The sequence below is a fragment of the Erinaceus europaeus genome, chromosome 2 (genome assembly GCF_950295315.1).
Source record: "Erinaceus europaeus chromosome 2, mEriEur2.1, whole genome shotgun sequence".
Classification (NCBI taxonomy): Eukaryota; Metazoa; Chordata; class Mammalia; order Eulipotyphla; family Erinaceidae; genus Erinaceus; species Erinaceus europaeus.
This window is the reverse complement of record NC_080163.1, coordinates 37428295-37450170: the sequence shown is the minus strand read 5'-3', so window position 1 is coordinate 37450170 and position 21876 is coordinate 37428295.

Here is a 21876-nt window from a genome sequence, read left to right as displayed (position 1 = left end):
ATAGGTCTGAGCTCACATTCTGTGGTCATGAGTAGGAACATTTAAAGCTGACCCAACATCAGGACCCATCTTCCTCAGGTGTAGTTTACAGTATGTTGTCCATCCTCCCTTTGGAGGATGGAACATTCTCTACTGTTGTTGATCCAAGTTGAGGGCAAGGTCCTATGGGGGCCCACAAAGGGGTCTATTGTGTTGGTCCTGATAGAAATAACCAGTAACAATGGAGAGAGGGATTTATTCAAGGTCTAGGCCCATCATGTCTGTTTGGGAATCTTAGGACTCCCCAACTAGGGCCCCAGCTGATGGGGTGGCCTGATAGTGACTACAGAGTCATCGTTAAAGTATGTCAGTCTCTTACCCTTATTCAGCTTTTGCAGTCCTTGCTTTGATAAGGCTAGCTTTGGAGTGAGTGAGGGAAGTGTAATAGGAAGTAGGTGAGGAGAGTATCTGAGTCTAAGTAGACACTATTTCATTATGAACTTTATACTGACTCACTGTAGACTATTGTGTACTTTTGCTTTCAGGTATATATTTTGTCCTAATTGATGGATACGTGTGAACATATGCTCTGTCTCACAGGACCTGGTCTATATCTAGGTTTTGGGACTATGTTAGGAAGTGAACCTTCTGTAATGGAATTAGAGAATACTATGAAAGGAAAGGTCTCACCCGAGTAATGAGGATAAAGGGTTGACGTCTCTGGACACAGTCTGAAGAGAAGCATGCTGAGGTGGTACTCATTGCGTTGATTAGGTTGGGATTGGCAGATGCACTATCATTTGGTATGAATTGAGAGAAGCATGCAGGAAAGTGAGCCCCACCCTAGAGGTTGCAGGACTGGGGAAAATATAGGCTCTATAGAGGAAGCGGGAGGTTCCTGTTGTTTTAGGGTTAAAGAAGGCTATAATCACATTATTTGGCAATTGGGTTAACTTTGAAAAATCCCTTTGTTAGGATTTGCTGTATCATACACAACATCACCATAATTTATGTCCTTTGGGGAGTCAGGCAGTAGTGCAGTGGGTTAAGTGCAGGTAGCACAAAGTGCAAGGATCGGCTTAAGGATCCTGGTTCAAGCCCCGGGCTCCCCACCTGCAGAGGAGTCAATTCAGAGGCAGTGAAGTAGATCTGCAGGTGTCTGTCTTTCTCTCCCCCTCCTCTCTCCATTTCTCTGTGTCCTATCTAACAATGATGACATCAACAACAATAATAACTGCAACAACAATAAAAAACAAGGGCAACAAAAGGGAAAAATAAATATTAAAAAATTTAAAAAGTTTATGTCCCTTGACGTTATTTGTATATAGCTGTGCCACCGGTTGCTTCTGTTCTCCCTGGTCTAAGCTTTTAAGAGAGTCAACATATCAAAAACTCAGCCTATGTATTAAAAGACTCAGTCTGTGCTTTAAAAAGTTTGAGACATTCAATCAATTTTCCCCTTCACATTAATTGAATAGTGATTTATATGACTAGGAGTGTACATAAACACCATTCCCACCACCAAAAGACTGTGTCCATCCCACCCCCACCCCCCACCCTGCCCTGCCCCGCCCCGTGAACATCCACCCTCACCCTCAACCCAGGGTTTTTACTTTGATGCCCTTGTTTATTTATTTTTTACCAGAGCACTGCTCAGCTCTGGCTTATGGTAGTATAGGGGATTGAACCTTGGACTATGGAACCTCTTTGCATAGCCATTATGCTATTTACCTCTGCCCATAAAATAATTTTCATGCTTGAAACTCTCAAATTCCAGGTTCAATTCTCAGCACCACCAGAAGCCCAAGCTGAGCAATGCTCTGGTAAAAACAAGCAAGCAAGCAAGCAAGCAAGCAAGCAAGCAAACCAACAACCCTCCAGTTTCCTCTGAAGACAGAGAGAGGTTCAGTCTAACTGAGTCTGCAGGCCAGGCCAGCTCTGTTGGGTAAAGCAGGGGCTTTGTAGGCCTGGCTGGAGGGTTAAAAAGAAAGGGCTCTGCCTTTCTTTTTATTTATTTGTTAAAATATTTTATTTTTTATTTATTGAATAAAGATAGAGGAATTGAGAAGGCAGGGGGAAACAGGGAGAGGGAAGACAGACCTACAGCACCACTTCACTGCTTGTGAAGCTTTTCCCTTGTAGGTGGGGACCAGGGGCCTTTCCTGTATGTATGTATGTATGTATGTATGTATGTACGTACGTATGTATGTATGTATGTATTTTAGACAGAGGCAGAGAATGAAAGAGATCACAGCACAGAAGCTTCCTTCATTGTGCTGGTAGGTGGTGGGGCTGGACTAGAACCTGGGTCACACACATGGTAAAGCAGCACACTATCTACGTGAACTATTCTGCCAGCCCCACTTCTCTGCCCTTTCTATCCCACCTCCCCACCACCCAGGGCATGGGAGCGAGTGGCATATCAGAGTAGCTCCCTGTTCTCCAGACTCCTGGCTGCACCTTGCTGTATGAGGAGCAAGCCTGTGGTGTTAGGTATCAGAAGGCGGACCTGAAAGGGAAGGCTCTCTTTCCAGGGTATGTTCTCTCTCCTTCCTTCCTTCCTTCCTTCCTTCCTTCCTTCCTTCCTTCCTTCCTTCCTTCCTTTCTCTTTCTTCTTTCTTTCTCTCTTTCTTTCTTTCTTTCTTTCCTTCCTTCTTTCCTTCCTCCCTCCCTCCCTCCCTCCCTTCTTCCTTTCTTTCTTTCTTTCTTTCTTTCTTTCTTTCTTTCTTTCTTTCTTTCCCCTTCCCTTTCCTCTTCCCCTCCCCCACCCCCCTCCCCTTCCCCCCCCTCCTTCTTCTTCTTTTCACCAGAGCACTGCTCAGCTCTGGCTTATGGTGGTACAGGGGACTAAACCTGGGACTTTGGAGCTTCAAGCATGAGAGTCTCTTTGTATACACATTATGCTATCTACCCCCACTCTCCAGGGTATGTTCTGAGGACACTACCTTCTATGGTCTCCTCTGATTAGCTAGAGTGTGCTATGGGGCTAAGGCTGGAACATTCCATGCTTGCAGAGTGCTGAGGAAAGTATTCCCAGACACCTGGAGACAGTCCCCTGGGTTAACCGGATACTGGGAAGGCAAAGGAGAGACCAAGATCTTTGTGTCTCAGTCTCTTCATCTACAGCAAGGGTTGGGAATTTTTTTTTTTTTTAATTAGATCACTGCTCAGCTCTGGCTTATAGAGGTAATGCCAAGGATTGTCTGGCAGCTCAGGCTTGAAAGTGGGTTTTTTTTTTTTTTTGATAGGACAGAGACACTGGGGAGGGGGCTGATGGGCTGAGCTTCACTGATGGGAGACAGACGACCCGGGACTCATGGCTCAGCTGTAGGCAGTATCTCTTTATTCATACAGGACGCAGCACAATCTAAGTTGAGCTAGACTAAACTAAAAACTAAACTAAAACGAACAATGTTGTCTTTATATATACTTCCCAAGTAGGGTGTGAACAGGATGTGACATAGAGAGGGTGGAGAGAAAAGTGACTGGTGAAAATCAGGGTGTGACAAGGAGAGGGGGCGGAGCAGGCGAGAATTCTACCACTGAACCACCAATGCCCTGGAGGGAGGGTGGTGCTTTATGTAAATATAAAAGTGATTTATGTAAATAGACCGCAGCTTTGAGTGGGATCAAACCAATCCCTATACAGGCATACCAGGTGCTTGGTTAAGCAGAATCCAGGGGGAGCTGGCATACTACCCAACAGGGGGGGATAGGGAGAGAAAGAGAGAGACACCTACAGCATTGCTTTAGCATTCACAAAGCTTTCCCTACTGCAGGTGGGAACAGGGACCATTTGCCTCCTACCTTTATTTCTTTTTTTTCACCTCCTACCTTTCTTACTAACAGATTCTTACTGAGCATCTTTTATGAGCCAGGTGCAGAACTCACAGAGGCGGGTCCACAAATGCCCTCAGCACTGGCGTACAGTGGTATAAAGCCACTGTCCATGGGCACCATCCCCACCACCACTGAGAAAACACACACACACACACACACACACACACACACACACACACACACACACACACACACACGTCGCTGTGCTACCACTCTGCTGAGCACTTGTACACACAGTCATGCACTTCATCCTCACCATAACCTAGGGTGCAGGTGGTCCTCACTGTGCAGATTGGGGTGGGAAATATCAAGTCTGCTATTATAAATAATCCAAATTGCCCTTGGCAGAAAAAAGGTTCAGAGCTAGGGAGGCAGTGTAATGGTTATGCAAAAAGACTTTCAAGCCTGGGGGCCAGTGGTGGAGCAGCCAGTTGAGCATACCTGCTACCATAAGCAAGGACTCAGGTTCAAACCCCCATCCCCACCTGCAGAGCAGAAATTTCACAAATGGTGTCTCTCTTTCTCCCTGTCTCCCCCTTCCATTTCAGTTTCTCTCTGTCCCCATACAATAATTAATAATGATACTACTACTAATAATCAATTAATTAAAAAAATGAAACTACTCTCAGTAAAAAAAAAAAGAAGTCTGGGGGCTGGGTGGTAACTCACCTGGTTCACTGCATGTGTTCCATGCGCAGGACCAGGTTCCCTATTGCAAGAAAGTTTCATGAGCAGTGAAGCAGGGCTGCAGGTGTCTCTGTCTCTTTCTCCTTCTCTATCCCTTTTCCCTTTCAATTTCCCTCTGTCCTAGCAATAAAAGTAAGTCAATTTATTAATTAATTTAAAGATATCTGTTGATGGATCTTGAAGAAATCATGTTTAGTGAAATAAGTCAGAAACAGAAGGATGAATATGGGATGAGTTCACTCATAGGCAGAAGTTGAAAAATAAGATCAGAAGAGAAAACACAAGCAGAATCTGAACTGGGGTTGGTGTATTGCACCAAAGTAAAAGACTCTGGGGTGAGTTGGGGAAAGAGTACAGGTGCTGGAAAAGGATGACAGAGGACCTAGTGGGGGTTGTATTGTTATGTGGAAAACTGAGAAATGTTATGCATGTATAGACTATTGTGTTTACTGCTGACTGTAAAACATTAATCCCCCAATAAAGAAATTAAAAAAAATAAAAAATAAAAAATACCTGTTGAAAGGACTGTCAATCTTTTTCTTCATATAGTTTTTTTTTTTTTTTTTTTTTTTTTACCAGAACACTACTCAGCTCTGGTTCATGATGTTATAGTGGCTTGAACCTGGGACTATGGAACCTCAGGCATGAGAGTCTCTTTGCATAACCATTATGCTCTCTACCCATACCCAGATTTTTTCTTTTTCTACCATGCTGAGCTGAGCTGATCTTTTCTTTCTTTTTTTTTTTTTTTGCCACCAGGGTTGTCACTGGGCCTCGGTGTTGGCTGTATGAATCCATGGCTCCTGGCAGCCATTTTTTTCTTTTTAATTTATTATTTATGCTATCTACTTTATTTTCATTTGACAGGACAGAGAGAAATTGAGAGAGAAGGGAGAGATAGAGAGGAAGAGAGAAAGATAGAAACCTGCAGACCTGCTTCACTACTCATGAAGTGTTCCCTCTGCAGGTGTGTGGGAAGAGGGCTCAAACCCAGATCCTTGTACGTGGTGATAAGTGCACTTAACCAAGTATTCCACTGCCTAGCCCCTGAGCTGAGACTTTCTTCCTGTGCAGGGGAGAGAAGACTTTGCCAGGCAACAGGGATATTAAGGAGGTTTAAAGTGAATGTTGACTCTCTAAAGAAGAAGCTCTTTGAGTGCTTATTGGCGTGAGCAGTGTTAATTAGCAATAGTGATTATTTACTCATTGAGTCAGACTTCTTCTTGAATTGTTGGTAGGGATCCATGGAGCTATAAGGCTAGTTGTGTTATTTTATTTATTTATTTATTTATTTATTTATTTATTTATTTTAGCCTCCAGGGTTGTTGCTGGGGCTTGGTGCTGCACTATGAATCCATTGCTCCTGGAGGTCACTTTTGTTGCCCTTGTTGTTTATGTTGTTGTTATTATTATTGTTGTCATTGCTGTCCTTGTTGTTGGACAGGCCAGAGAGAAATTTGAGAGAGGAGAGGAAGACAGAGAAGGGGAGAGAAAGACACCTGCAGACTTGCTTCACTGCTTGTGAAACAACCCCCTGCAGGTGGGTGGGGGGGGGCTTGAACCGGGATCCTTAGGCCAGTTCTTGTGCTTCGTGCCATGTGCGCTTAACTCAGTGCACTACTGCCCGGCCCCCCAGCTATGTTGTTTTGAACTAAAAGACTCTGCTCCTGAAAAGTCTGGCTGTTCTTTCTCCTGCCTCCCTGTGTCCTTTTCCAGGACTTTGGGTGTTTGGATGGGATGATACCCCCAAAGGCTATCTGGTCCAGACTCCTATATCAGGGCCTCTACCATGGAAAGGAAGGAAGCTCATGGTTTGGGCTCTTTGTGGGTACTGTGGCATGAGAATCCTCAGCCTGTGCCTGGAGTCGCTCCCACATACTGGGGCCTCTTTGGACCTGACTCCACTTGTACCAGGTTGTGTTGGGTGCTGGGGAGCAAGCGAAGCTGATTCAACCTTGCTGCCTGGGGCAGGGACTGGGACTGGAGCTGGGAGGTAGTTATTGTGCCTAGACACAGACACAGGCAAACATGGCATTGCAGCACATGCCACTTGCAAAAGAGGTGCTCAAGATAAAGATGAGGGCCTGTCTCAGTCAAAGATGATCTGATCTAAGGATTCAGCAGACATCCCAGGAATGACCTTGGTGTGTGGGAGTTTGGGGAGAGCATCACAGAGTGAGGGAGCACTGTACAGACAGGTTCAGAGACTTGCTGAAAGGTCAAAAGGTTGACAGCACCACTGAGCAAGGTTATAGGTGATCTAGAGACCATAGCAAGGACCCAGGTCCCCTGCATGGGGACAGTCACCATGATACCCTATATGTGCCATTTCCACCATGGGAAACAAGCCTTGGATGGTGGATATTTGCACAGCATAAGCGAGGAATCTCAAATAGCACATCTGCTTGAACTCCCTCCTTCAGCACCTGATTCCTTGCAGGAAGGCTCGATGTTCTCCAGCTTATTTTATTTTACTTTTATCTTTTGTCTTTACCAGGGCTTCCCTGCTCTGGGCTGACTTTTTCAGATAGAAAATGACAGACACAGAGATAGAGAATGAGAAACAGACACCACAGCACCCAAGTTTCCTCTACTGTGGTGGAAGCCAGGCTTGAACCTGGTTCACACATAAGGCAAAGCAGGTGGGCTATGTAGGTGAGCTGTTTTGCTGCCCCCCAGCTTTCATTTTTAGTCTCCAGTGCTTTGAGAAAGAGAAGTCACTGACCTTCCCATGACAGTGATTAGAGTGGGGCCCTAGGGACAGTGATTGGAGGGGAAGAGCCCCAGAAGGCCAAGGCTGTGCAGACACTTGCCAGGGCAGATGGGCCTGGCTGACCTGAAGCCCCCAAGGCAATGAGCAGCCCCTGCCCTCCATTTGTGGGGCACAGCATCACTTCCCTCTCCTCGGGGGCACCTGGCATTCTAAGCTTAGTGGTAGACTCAGACTCTGATGCTTACCTACCTGCTCAGGCTCTGCACCTGACGCCAGGTGACAGGGGGCCTCACCTACCATGTTTCTGGGTACAACTTATGTTTCAGATTAGATTTAACATCAAACATTCATTCATTATTTTTTAAAAAAGGAAAACTTTATTTTTTAATGAATGGAAGAGGAGTGGGGAGATAAAAATCAAAGCATTACTAGGGCACATGCTATGCTGGGGATTGAATTCAGGATCTCATGCTTGAAGATCTGATCCTTTAATCCACTGTGCCACCTCCTGAATCACTTTTTCTTTTTAAAATTATTAATTAAAGAAGAAAAGAGGGAGTCAGGCGGTAGCGCAGTGGGTCAAGCGCATGAGGCACAAAGCACAAGGACCGGCGTAAGGATCCCGGTTTGATCCCCCAGCTCCCCACCTGCAGGGGAGTCGCTTCACAGGCGGTGAAGCAGGTCTGCAGGTGTCTATCTTTCTCTCCCCCTCTCTGTCTTCCCCTCCTCTCTCCATTTCTCTCTGTCCTATCCAACAAGGATGACATCAATAACAACAACAATAATAACCACAACAATAAAACAAGGACAGCAAAAAGGGAAAATAAATAAATAAATAAATATTTAAAAAAGAAGAAGAAGAAAAGAAAGAGAGAAGGGAGAAAGGGAAGGAGAGAGAGCATCACTCTCAGGATAATGCAATGTTTGGGATCAAACTCAGGACCTGATTAGTATCTAAAAGTTCAATACCTTGTCCACTGTACCACCTCTCAAGTTGCTTCACTCCTTTAAAAGTGACATTAAATGACAAAAATCAGACAGGTAAGGGGCCAGGGGCCTGGGTAGCACACTGGGATAAGTGCACATAGTGCCAAAGTGCAAAGACCTGTGCAAGGATCCCAGTTGGAGCCCCTGGCTCCCCACCTGCTGGGGGGGGTCACTTCATAAGCTGTGAAGCAGGTCTGCAGGTGTCTCTTTCTCTCCCCCTCTATCTCCCCATCCATTCTCAATTTCTCTCTGTCCTATCCAGTAAAATTGAAAAAAAAAATGGCTGCCAGGAGCAATGGATTTGTAGTGCAGGCACCAAGATCTGGCAATAACCCTGGAGGGGGAACAAAATCAAACAGATAGGAGGGAAAAAATGAATAATATGGTTCAAGCTGGTGTTCTCCCACCCCAGTGCCTTACCTCTGGGTTATCAGTTAGGTAGGAATTCCTACAGTTTCCTTTCCTTGCATTACCAATTTCTAGGTATGAGGCTGGAAGGAGAGTTTTCCTTGGCATATATGGAAATGTGCATATATGTGCTCATAAGCCTGAGTCCCATGTATCCTTTAGCAACTTCCTCTTTTACTTAGGCTTACAACATGGGGATTGTGCATATTAATGTACAGCTGGGGGCTAGGTGCTATTTCATCTGGTTAAGCGTACACATTTCCATGCACGAGGACCTGGGTTCAAGACCCCAGCCCCCCAGGTGGCATCAAGTGGTAAAGCAGTGCTTCAGGTGTCGTTCTCTCTCTCCATCTATATCCCCCTTCCCTCCAATTCCTCTCTCTATCCTATTAAATAAAATAAAGTTTAAAAAGAAACAAATAATTTCTTTTAAAAAATTGCATTCTTTTCTCTCTCCAGCTAATAGGTATAAATGAAAATCTCTTAAGACCAAAGATTCTATCTTAATAATATGGATGTTACCTCTTGATAGAATTTTCAACAATGATTTTTCCATCTCCCCTGGCTCAGTTAAGAGCCAATCTTAAATGAGCTAGCTCCATTCTCTCCACATGACCTGCAAGTGTCTATACAGCATGGCTTCATTTCCTAAATAAAGGATGTGAGGCCTGACCACCACCTCCCCAGTTCTTTGTGGAAACTTACCATGAGGAGCCAGACACCATGAAGGAGTTGCTTGGGTCTCAACCCCCTGCCACAGTAACCTGCAGGACCAGTCTTTTCTGGACATCAGCCCCCTCATGCCCCACCCCCAAGGGTGTTACTGAGGTGTCTAAACAGCTTGAAGGGGACGGAAGTGCTCTGGGGGTTCTGTACCAGAAACAACAGGAGACCAGCAAGATACCCAGAGAATGAAGGACACCACAGCACAGCTCCATCACTTCAGAAGCTGCTCCCCTGTAGCCTAGAGAGGTCTTTAAAGGCTGATATATATATATATATGCATGTATATATAATTCTTTTTATTATTTTTATTTATTTATTGGATAGAGAGCCAGAAATCCAAAGGGAAGGGGGAGACAGAGAGGGAGAGAGACAGAGAGACACCTGCAACACTGCTTCACCTCTTGCAAAGCTTTCCCCCTGCAGGTGGGGACTAGGGGCTCAAACCTATGTCCTTGTGCATTGTAACATGTGCGCTCAACCAGGGACATCACCACCCCACCCCCCTCCTGTAGATTCTCACCCCTGAGGCACCCCTTGATTCCAGCAGGACAGACAGCAGGGAAGGTACCTGGGATTGAGAAGACCATCATTGAGGGGGTTGGGGAGAGGGACCTGGATCTTGGACCTTTGAAACTAACCATTTGAACCTTGATGAGTAGAAGGAAGCTGCGGGGGGCCGGGTGGTAGCGCACTGGGTTAAGTGCACATGGCGCAAAGCGCAAGGACCAGCATAAGGATCCTGGTTCGAGCCCTTGGCTCCCCACTTGCGGGGGGGGGGGGGTCGCTTCACAAGCGGTGAAGCAGGTCTGCAGGTGTCTTTCTCTCCCCCTGTCTGTCTTCCCCTCCTCTCTTCATTTCTCTCTGTCTTATCCAACAACAATGACAACAATAGTAATAACAACAATGATAAACAAGGGCAACTAAAGGGAAAAAATAGCCTCCAGGAGCAGTGGATTTGTGATGCAGGCACCAAGCCCCAGGAATAACCCTAGAGGCAAAAGAAGAAGAAGAAGGAAGAAGGAGGAGGAGGAGGAGAAGGAGGAGGAGGAGGAGGAGGAGGAGGAGGAGGAGGAGGAGGAGGAGGAGGAGGAAGAGGAGGGGGAGGAGGAGAAGAAGAAGGAGAAGAAGAAGAAGAAGAAGGAGAAGAAGAAGGATGCTTGCTGCTGGGCACTGGCAGGAAGCTTTGTTTTGCCCAAGGAGGAAGAAGTGGGGAGGGAGCGCCTTTGAAGCACAGGAATGCTGCTACAGGCCCCCTTCTCTAGGGGAGCAAAGTTTGGAGCCAGTTCTAATCCCCTGTAGGAATGTGGTTTGAGGAGATTGAGCCTCTCCCCTAGGGAGACCCCCTACAGCTTTAAATGCTTGATCTGATTAGTTAAGGGTTGTAATCCCAGCACCTAGCACCTAGGAGATGCCTACCAGGCCTCTGGTGATCAAGGAAGGAAGAGGCATAAAGAGACTGGAAGTTTCTTGCAGAAGGAGTCCAGGCTGTCCTTCTCTGCAGGTGGAGGCTAAGGACCCCCAAGGACGGCTCTCCAGCCATTGGAGCCTCATTGCCGCTGTGGGGGCGGGGTGTCCCATGGGGAGCAGCTTCTGCACCCTGGGCAGGTCCTGAAGGGAGGGGGTGGTGAGGAGAAGGCTTCCCCTTTCCTCTGGGGAGCTGGGGGCTGACAGCGAGGTCTGGGCAAGGAGCTCACCACACACGCCTCCATCCTCTATGACACACGCCTCCATCTTCCACTATGACTCCACCAACGCTGCAGTCATAGTGGAAATGGGGAGAGGGGGCAAGGAGGGCAGCATTTGAATCCTTTCAGATTCAAAACATAACTCCCAGTTTCTTTCGTAACAGTTGCCACTAACCCAGAAAAAGAGAAAGCCCAGGCTGGGGGAATTCTGCGCGGTGGGAAACCAGCGGTCTGACTGCGGGGTGGGGCGGGCTTGGTCTCTGCTCCCACCCTCTGTGCTCCGGGGGTGGGCGGTGGGGGTCCCCGAGAGGTTGGGGCAGCAGAGGAGGGTGCATGGGGGTAGAGAGCGGCGGCCCTGGGAAGCTTATCATTGCAGACACTGGGTGGCCTTTTACCCCTCACTCCAAATGGGGTGCTTTGATGTGGCCGCTGAGCAGTGTCCGCACCCCCCCCCCCAACACCACCCACTAGCCGCCAGCCCGCTGAGCTGCACCTTGGCAGTGGCACCCGCTGGGTGCTCTGGAAAGTCAAGCCGGGAAGGCCAGGGCTGCGCTGCAGGGGATAGTGCTGGAATGTGCCCTCTCATCCTGGGGTTCCAGGGGATGTGGAGTTCCCCAAATTTCTTTCAATTTAAGATACTACCAGGTCGCTGAGTCCCCAGGCCAGGCTCCTTGGGACTATGGGGAGCTGGGAATGAGGGAGCTTTGGGAGGTTGGGGGGAAGAGCTGGTAAAGGTAAGGATGCTGATGTGGTTTACACTGATAAATCATTTTGACATCGTTTATTATTTTATTTTATATTGGCAAGTATAAATGTGGAGAGTCACAGCTCTGGGCTTACTTTTTCAGACAGACAGAGACACACTTTTTTTTTAATTTTAATTTATTTATAAAAAGGAAACATTGACTAAACCATAGAATAAGAGGGACACAACTCCACACAATTTCCACCACCAGAACTCTGTATCCCATCCACTCTACGGATAGCTTTCCTGTTCTTTAACCCTCTGGGAGTATGGACCCAAGGTCATTGTGGGACGCAAAAGGTGGAAGGTCTGGCTTCTATAATTGCTTCCCTGCTGAACATGGGCGTTGACAGATAGATCCATACTCCCAGCCTGTCTCTCTCATTCTCCCTAGTGGGGCAGAGTTTGGGGAATCGGAGCTCCAGGACACATTGGTGGGGTTGTCTGTCCAGGGAAGTATGGTCGGCATCATGCTAGCATCTGGAACCTGGTGGCTGAAAAGAGAGTTAACATATAAAGCCAAACAAGTTGTTGACTAATCATGAACCTAAAGGCTGGAGTAGTGCAGATTAAGAGTTGTATGTGTGTGTCGGGGGGTGGGGGGTGGTCTCCATTATGTAGATAGCTAGTAGTCATATTTTAGTTATATTCCAAAGGGCCTGTGGCTATACTAGTTTTTTTTTTTTTTTTTTCTCCTGATCCTGAAATCTAATATGCAGGTGGATCCTAGTTATTGTCTGGGGAGATGATGTCATGGCTGGAAAAAGAACCAGAAAGCTGGGTCAGGGAAGAGAGTAGCTCCCTAATATGGGAAAGGGGTATAAATATTGTTGACTGTAAACCCCATCAATCTGATGTGATCTGGGGCCCATATTCAGCTTAGGAGCGTATGTGGCCTCTGCATCCCTGTAGAGCTGAGCTCACATTCTGTGGTCATGAGTAGGAACATTCCAAGCTGCCCCAATATCAGGACTCATCTTCCTCAGGTGTAGCATAGAGTATGTTGTTCAGTGTCTCTTTGGAAGAACATTCTCTACCATTGTTGATCCAAGTTAAGGGCAATGTCTTATGGGGGCCCACAAAGGGGCCTATTTTGTTGTCCCTGATAGAGATGACCAGTAACAATGGAGAGAGGAATTTATTCGAGGTCTAGGCCCATCATCAGAGACACACTTTATGTCCTTCCACCTTCCAGACACCAAGTTGCAGATGCAACCATGATTCCATCTTGACCTCTCAGGGCAGATTACATTATTAGTATATCCTGGAACCTCACCTCTCCAGAGCTCTACCTCACTAGGGACAGATAGAAATAGGCTGGTGGTATGGATTGACCTACAAACGCCCAGTTGGCAATTACAGAAGCCAGAACTCCTACCTTCTGCACCCCAAAATCAACTTTGATCCATACTCCCAGTGGGAGAGAAAGGATAGGAGGAAGAGGATAAGAGGGCTCTGAACTCCACTCAATCACATCCCAGAGAGAGGGGACAAAAAAGAGAGAAATATTTGGATGTAGTGATAGTGTGGCCTGGAGGGGAAGAGAGGACTGTACCTGGAAGAAAAAGTGGGTAATTATGTACAAATGTAGACAGATAGTTATAGAGATGACAGTTAACCCATGTCTGCAACCTTGGGAGAACTGTGGTGGTTTGCAATGGAGGGACTGGGAATTCAGAACTCTGGTGTTTGGAACAGTGTGGAATTATATTTCTGTTGACATGTAATTTTGTAAATCAATATCAAATCACTAAAAAATAATAATAAGAAAGAGAGACAGAGACACTACAGCAGGGAAGCTTCTATCAGTGGGGCTGGAACCTGGGTGGACAAAGTAAGTTAGGCAACTGAACTATTTTGCTAGCACCTGTCTTCTTTTTCTTTTTATCTTTCTTTCTTTTCAAAAAATGGCTTTGGGGGCTGGGCACAGCAGGTTAAATGCACATGGCGCAAAGCTCAAGGACTGGAATAAGGGTCCCAGTTCAAGCCCCTGGCTCTCCACCTGCAGGGGGGTCACTTCACAAGTGGTGAAGCAGGGCTGCAGGTGTCTGTCTTTCTCTCCTCCTCTCTGTCTTCCCCTCCTCTCTCAATTTCTCTCTGCCCTATCCGACAGTAACAACAGCTATAACAACAATAACAACCACAACAAGGGCAACAAAAAATGAGAAAAATAGCCTCCAGGAGCAGTGGATTCATAGCGCTGGCACCGAGCCCCAGTGATAACCCTGGAGGCAAAAGAAAAAAAAATTTTTTTTTGATTTATTTTGTTTTTATCACATTTGATAGGACAGAGAGAAATTGAGAAGGGAGAGGTAGATAGAGAGAGGAAGAGAGAAAGAGAGACACCTGCAGACCTGCTTTTCCTTTTGTGAAGCTGCCCCCCTGCAGGTGGGACTGGTAGTTTGGACCCAGACCCTTGAGCATGGTAACATGTACATTCAATCAATGTGCCACTGCCTGGCCCTGTTTTCTTTTTTTGCCTCTAGGGTTTATTACTGGGGCTCTGTGCCTGCACCATGAGTCCACTGGCTCCTGGTGGGCCACTTTTTCCCCATTTTACTGGATAAGGCAGATAGACATTGAGAGAGAAGGGAGTTGGACCCAGTAAGGATCCAGGTTCCAGCCCCCAGCTCCCCACCTGCAGGGGTGTCGCTTAACAAGCGGTAAGGCAGATCTGCAGGTGTCTATCTTTCTCTCCTCCTCTCTGTCTTCCCCTCCTCTCTCCATTTCTCTCTGTCCTATCCAACAATGACGACATCAATAACAATAATAACTACAACAACAATAAAAATCAATAAGGGCAGCAAAAGGGAAAATAAGCGTACACATTTAAAAAAAAAAGAAATTGAGAGAGAAGTGGGAGACAGAGCGGGAAAGAAAAAGATAGACACCTGCAGATCTGCTTCACCACTTGTGAAGTGACTCTCCTGCATGTTGGGAGCCTATCCATGTGCTTAGAACTATGTATGTTTAACTGGGTGCACCACCGCAGGGCCCTACCAAAACTTCCTTGCATGCAGTAAGGACCAGGCTCAGACCTGGGTTGTGCACATGGTAAAGCAGTTCACTATCTGAGTGAGCTATTTCACTGGTTCATCCTGGGGGGGGGGGGGTTCTTCTGTAGAATTCTGGGTGGAATCTGTTGTGGTTGCCAACCCCGAGGGGAGCAGGGTGTCACTGCCCAGGCCCCCTTGTTATATTATTTATTTATTTTTAAATATTACTTTAAAAATAATTTATTTTTTTTAAAGACATTTTCAATGAAACGAATCCAATTACAAGGAAGACTAAGGCAAGTATAAACCTATGGGACTACATCAAATTAAAAAGCTTCTTCACAGCAAAAGAAACCACTACCCAAATCAAGAGACCCCTCACAGAATGGGAGAAGATCTTTACATGCCATACATCAGATAAGAGTTTAATAACCAACATATATAAAGAGCTTACCAGACTCAACAACAAGACAACAAATAACCCCATCCAAAAATGGGGGGATGAATTGGACAGAATATTCACCACAGAAGAGATCCAAAAGGCCGAGAAACACATGAAAAAATGCTCCAAGTCTCTGATTGTCAGAGAAATGCAAATCAAGACAACAATGAGATATCACTTCACTCCTGTGAGAATGTCACACATCAGAAAAGGTAACAGCAGCAAATGCTGGAGAGGGTGTGGGGTCAAAGGAACCCTCCTGCACTGCTGGTGGGAATGTCAATTGGTCCAACCTCTGTGGAGAACAGTCTGGAGAACTCTCAGAAGGCTAGAAATGGACCTACCCTATGACCCTGCAATTCCCCTCCTGGGGATATATCCTAAGGAACCCAACACATCCATCCAAAAAGATCTGTGTACACATATGTTCTTGGCAGCACAATTTGTAATAGCCAAAACCTGGAAGCAAGCCAGGTGTCCAACAACAGATGAGTGGCTGAGCAAGTTGTGGTATATATACACAATGGAATACTACTCAGCTGTAAAAAATGGTGACTTCACCGTTTTCAGCCGATCTTGGATGGACCTTGAAAAAATCATGTTGAGTGAAATAAGTCAAAAACAGAAGGATGAATATGGGATGATCTCACTCTCAGGCCGAAGTTGAAAAACAAGATTAGAAAAGAAAACACAAGTCGAACCTGAAATGGAATTGGAGTATTACACCAAAGTAAAAGACTCTGGGGTGGGTGGGTGGGTGGGGAGAATACAGGTCCATGAAAAATGATGAATGAAATAGTGGGGGTTGTATTGCTAAATGGGAATCTGGGGAATGTTATGCATGTAAAAAAAAAAAAAAAAAAAAAAAGAAGTAGAAACGCAAAGCAGAAATTGACTGAGTTTGGAGTATGGCACCAAAGTAAGAAAGCAGAAGTATACTAGAGTTTGCAGTGAGTACCTCCCTAATACTTCCTCTCCACTTTTCCAAGCTTTGGGTCCATGATTGCTCAACAATTTGTTTGGCTTTGTATGTTAACTCTCTTTTCAGTCACCAGGTTCCAGGTGTCATCAGGATGCCGGCCAGACTTCCCTGGATTGAAGACACCACCAATGTGTCCTGGAGCTCAGCTTCCCCAGAGACCCATCCTACTAGGGAAAGAGAGAGGCAGACTGGGAGTATGGACCGACCAGTCAACGCCCATGTTCAGCGAGGAAGCAATTACAGAAGCCAGACCTTCTACCTTCTGCAACCCTCAATGACCCGGGGTCCATGCTCCCAGAGAGATAGAGAATGGGAAAGCTATCAGGGGAGGGGGTGGGTTATGGAGATTGGGTGGCGGGAATTGTGTGGAGTTGTACCCCTCCTACCCTATGGTTTTGTTAATTAATCCTTTCTTTAATAAAAAAAAATAAAAAAAATAAAAAAAAATAATAATTATTTATTTATTCATGAGAAAGAGGTGGAGAGAGAGAAAGAACCAGATATCACTCTGGTGCATGTGCTGTCAAGGACTGAACTCTGCACAGTATGGCTGAGAGTCTAATGTGTCTATTGTGCAACCTCCTAGACTATTTTTCTTAAAAGATTAATTTAATTTATCTCAAGAGAAACACACACACATACACACACACATTCTACCTCTCTGTCCACTATGTATTTTTTAAAAAATATTTATTTATTTATTCCCTTTTGTTGTCCTTGTTGTTTTATTGTTGTAGTTATTATTGTTGTCGTCGTTCTTGGATAGGACAGAGAGAAATGGAGAGAGGAGGGGAAAACAGAGAGGGGGATAGAAAGATAGACACCTGCAGACCTGCTTCACCACTTGTGAAGCGACTCCCCTGCAGGTGGGCAGCTGGGGGCTCTAACCAGGATCCTTACACCTGTCCTTGTGTTTGCACCACGTGCATTGAACCAGATGCGCTACCACCTGACTCCCGGCCACCATGTATTTTTTAAGATTTATTTTATGAGGGAGTCGGGTGGTAGTGCAGCGGGTTGGGCACACGTGGCGCAAAGCGCAAGGACCGGTTAGGATCCTGGTTCGAGCTCCCAGCTCCCCACCTGCAGGGGAGTCGCTTCACAGGCGGTGAAGCAGGTCTGCAGGTGTCTCTCTGTCTCTCTTCCTCTCTCTCTCTCCCCCTTCTCTCTCAATTTCTCTCTGTCTCTATCCAATAACAAATAATAATAATAAAGTAACAACAACAACAAAAAGATTTATTTTATGGGCCAGGGAGATAGCACCTTAAATAATGTGATAGACTGAGGCACCAGAAATCTCAGGTTCAATCTCTGGAACTACCATAAATCAGAGCTAAGAAATGCTCTGAAAAAATATATATATTGAGAGAATGTGTGTGTTAGTTTCACATGAGACACACAGAAAGAAGTCAGAGAATCACTCTGGTACATGTTGGGGATTCCAGCTGGGAATCTCAAGCATGCAAATTCAGTATTCTGCCAGTTGAGCCATCTCCCCAGTTGCTCACAAATGGTTTTAAGTTTTTCTGAACTAATTACCTCCAGTTCCATTCGTTTTGTCCTGGAGGATACAATATCATCTTTTAAAACTGAAAAATAGTATTCCATTGAATATATGTCCTAGAACTTCTTTATCTAGTCATCTGTTAAAAGGCATTTAGACTGCTTCTACTTCTTGGCTATTGTGAACAATGCAACTATAAACACAGGGGTGCATATGTCTTCTCCCAATTGCTGGATTGTTGTTGATCCTTGTGGAATTTTCTTTCATTGTGTAGAAGCTTTTCAATTTGATGTAGTCCCATTATTTTAGACTTGTCTAAAAATTCTGGGGTCATGTCTTTAAAAACCAATTTGATGTAAATAAGACCACAGTTCTAAGGATGTAAAACAAAATTGCGCCCGGGTGCTTAAGAATTTTTCATTTTGAATAACACTCCATAAGACTGACAACATGTGAATGTAGTTTCCTCTTTTGCTTTGCCAAACAGCCCTCCAGCCTGTGGGATGGGCCATCGAGGTCCTTACCTCTAGGTCACAGAAGGGAAGCCTGGCTCTTTGGGAGGTGATGGCTGGCTTGAAGGCATGAGGTAGAGTGGGTGGACCTCGGTGTTTCTAGAGGCTGCTTGGGATCTGCTCACTGCTGTGGCCATTGCAGAGTGTGGCCAGAAACCCAGCATTATGGACTCCTAGGTACCATTAGCATGTAGCCAAACTCTCCATGTACAAAAATGTTAGGAAACAGGAGCATGACCCTCAGTCCTGGGTCTGGGCTTTCTACCTTTCTCTCTCTCTCTCTCTCTTTCTTTCTTTCTTTCTTTCTTTCTTTCTTTCTTTCTTTCTTTCTTTCAGTGTGTGTGTGTGTGTGTGTGTGTGTGTGTGTGTGTGTGTGTGTGTGTGTGTGTGTGTGTGTGCATTGTATATGAACAATTCTACTGTTCCTGGGGCCAATTCTTTTATTATTTATAACATTTCATAGAGAAAAAAAGAGAGAGGGAGAGAGAGAGAGAGAGCAATGGAGAGAGAGAGAGAGAGAGAGACCATGACACTACTCCACCATCCATCCATGGAGTTTCCCCCCAGTGCCATTTTTGAGGGAGGGAAGCCTGAGTGTTTCCTTCATAGTGTCTGGCTTATCTAAGTAGGTTTCCATAAAGAATTGATGGACCCCCGAATCAGGCATTTCAAACTTTATTTTGAAAAAAAAAAAGATATACAGATATGTGTGGGTCATTGGAGAAAATTGGCAAATAGTTGATTTCTTTTCTGTCTTTTTATATCACAATCTGTCTATCTGGAATGAATTTCTTGTTGGTCTATTTCAATCACCTGACTCTTTTTTTTTTTCTTGCCTCCAGAGTTATCACTGGAGCTTGGTGCCTGCACTACAAATCCACTGCTCCTGGAGGTTACTTTTCCATTTTGTTGCCCTTGTTGTGGCTGTTGTTATAGCTGTTGTTGGATAGGACAGAGCGATATTGAGAGAGGAGGGGAAGACAGAGAAGAAGGGGAGAGAAAGATTGACACCTACAAACTTGCTTCACCACTTGTGAAGCGACCCCTCTGCAGGTGGGGAGCCAGGGGTTCAAACCATTCTCCTTAAACCTGTCCTTGCGCTTTGTGCCATGTCCACTTAACCTGCTGCACTACCACCTAGCCCTCCCTGACTCTTTTCTACTGGACCAGTTTTCCAGGTTTTTGCCCTTCTAATGCTCCTGCCATCTTTCTCTTTTCTAGTTTTTGCCTCCAGTCCTGTCTCAGTGCCAGCACTACAAATCCACTGCTCCCGGCAGCCATTTTTTCCTCCTATTTTTATTGGGATATTGTACAGATGTGGTTGAGTTAGGCAGGACCCACAAGCCACCATATTTCCATGCAAGTATTATTATTTACATATCAGTCTTCTGCCTTGTTTTAAAAATTACTTCTCTGCCACCACATTACCCCATCAGGGTATCGCCCATTCCCGCGAACTAAAAAAATATAGCAACCATTGCTATGGAAGCTTTCTACCTTCCCAGAGTGCCTTGTTTTCTCCACCCCCTTTCCTAGCCAATTCCATCCCGACTTGCCACTTCCGGAATTCTCCTATAAAAGTCACTCCTGGGAGTTGGGCTGTAGCACAGCGGGTTAAGCGCAGATGGCGCAAAGCACAAGGACTGGCATAAGGATCCCGGTTCGAGCCCTGGCTCCCCACCTGCAGGGGAATCGCTTCACAGGCGGTGAAGCAGGTCTGCAGGTGTCTATCTTTCTCTCCTCCTCTCTGTCTTCCCCTCCTCTCTCCATTTCTCTCTGTCCTATCCAACAATGACAACAATAATAATAACTACAACAATAAAACAACAAGGGCAACAAAGGGAATAAATAAATAAAATAAATATTTTTTAAAAAAGTCACTCCTGCTTCCACTCTCTCTCTCTCTTTTCTCTTCCGAGTCCTGACCTGGAGATGGGCTGGCGTACATAGTGGGAGACAGCCATTTTGCTAGCTCCACGTGGCCTAAACCTGCTGTGCTCACACCCAACTCTGGAGCGTCTGCATGAATAAAGATTTGCGTTCCTGCTCTGCTACAAGTTCCTGGTCTCTTTTTTCTCAGGCGACGCAACCCGACATTTTTTTTTCTTTTCCTTTTTTTTTTTTTTTTTTTTTAACTTTATAGGACAGAGAGAAATTGAGAAGGGAAGGGGAGTCTGAAAAGGAAAGTGAAAGACACCTGCTTCACTGCTTGTGAAGCATTCTTGCTGCAGGTGGGGACTGGGGCCTCAAACCAGGGTATTTGTGCAGGTTCTTGTGCTTAGTACTGTGTGTGCTTAACGAGGTGCACCACTGCCCAGCTCCCTCTTCTTTTCCTTTCAGGGGCTCTGCCTACACTTTTTCTTTCTTCCTTTTTTTGAGGAGGGAGTTCTGTATTTATTTCTATTTGGATAGAGATAGCAATCAAAAGGGGATAGGGAGAGAGAAAGGAAGACACCTGAGGGCCAGGAAGACAGCATAATGATTATGCAAAAGACTTTCATACCTGAGGCTCCAAGCTCTCAGGTTCAATCCCCAGTGCCAGAGCTGAACAGTGCTCTAGTGTTTCTTTTTGTATCTATCTCATTAAAGTAAAATAAATAAAATATTAAAAATAAAGAGGAGGGGAAGAAGAAGAAGGAGAAGGAGAATAAGAAAGGCACCTGTAGCTTTACTTCACTGATAGTGAAGTTTCTCCCTGTAGGTAGAGATTGGGGGCTTAAACCTGGGTCCTCACACATCATAACATGTACACTTAATTGGTTATCTCACCACCCAACAACAGACACTTGTTCTTTTTTTTTGAAATTTTGTAGACAAAGACCAGAGTCTGGCAGGTTAATTTTGTTAATTTTGCCCATGTCTCAGCTTAATTTTGCCTCTAACTCCCTTGTGCCACCATGTAGTAACAGAACTTGAACCCAGGACTTAGCAAATGGTAAGGCATATGTCCTAGCTAGTGAGCTATCTCCTGAGCCATTCACCCCATCCTTTTCTCTGATGCTACTCAGGAGAGTTGGATGAATAGAAGGAATGTATCCAGACCTTGGGCTGTCTTTCTGAAGGTGGTGATTTGCTAAGGTGGTCTGTACACCTCTGCCAAACTCCAGCTCCTTCCCATTCATTCCTGACTCCTCTCCCATGTGATTAAGGACTATCTTGGTGGAGGTGTTGAGGAGAGGTTCCTTATCATGGGATATATTCAAAAGGTTTGATCCCAGTTGAAATGGGGATCACATAGGCTTCACATAGACCTCTCTAGTCTTCAACATAAGTTTCAGAGGACACACACAAAAAAAAAAAAAAAGAAAGAAAGAAAGAAAGAAAAACAAAATTCCCCTTTTTTCTACTTAGCTTTGGTAATCATTTGATGTTCTTATTTTTTACTTGGTAGTTGATTATTCTAAGTCATTCTATGCTTCTGATTTCTTTAACATTCATCTTTGTTTGAGTCTGAATGTACAGTAAGGCCCTGGGGGTGGCTGTGTGGGCAGGAGTTTTACTGGGGCCTTCAGAGAGCACAGTTAGTAAGTAAAATGTGCTTTTACTAAACACACACACACACACACACACACAACATCATTTTCCACAGAACTCTTTTCTCTCCTAAATTCAACTTAGATGAGTGTACTACTTCAATGTAGAGGTTATTATTATTATTATTTTAACATTA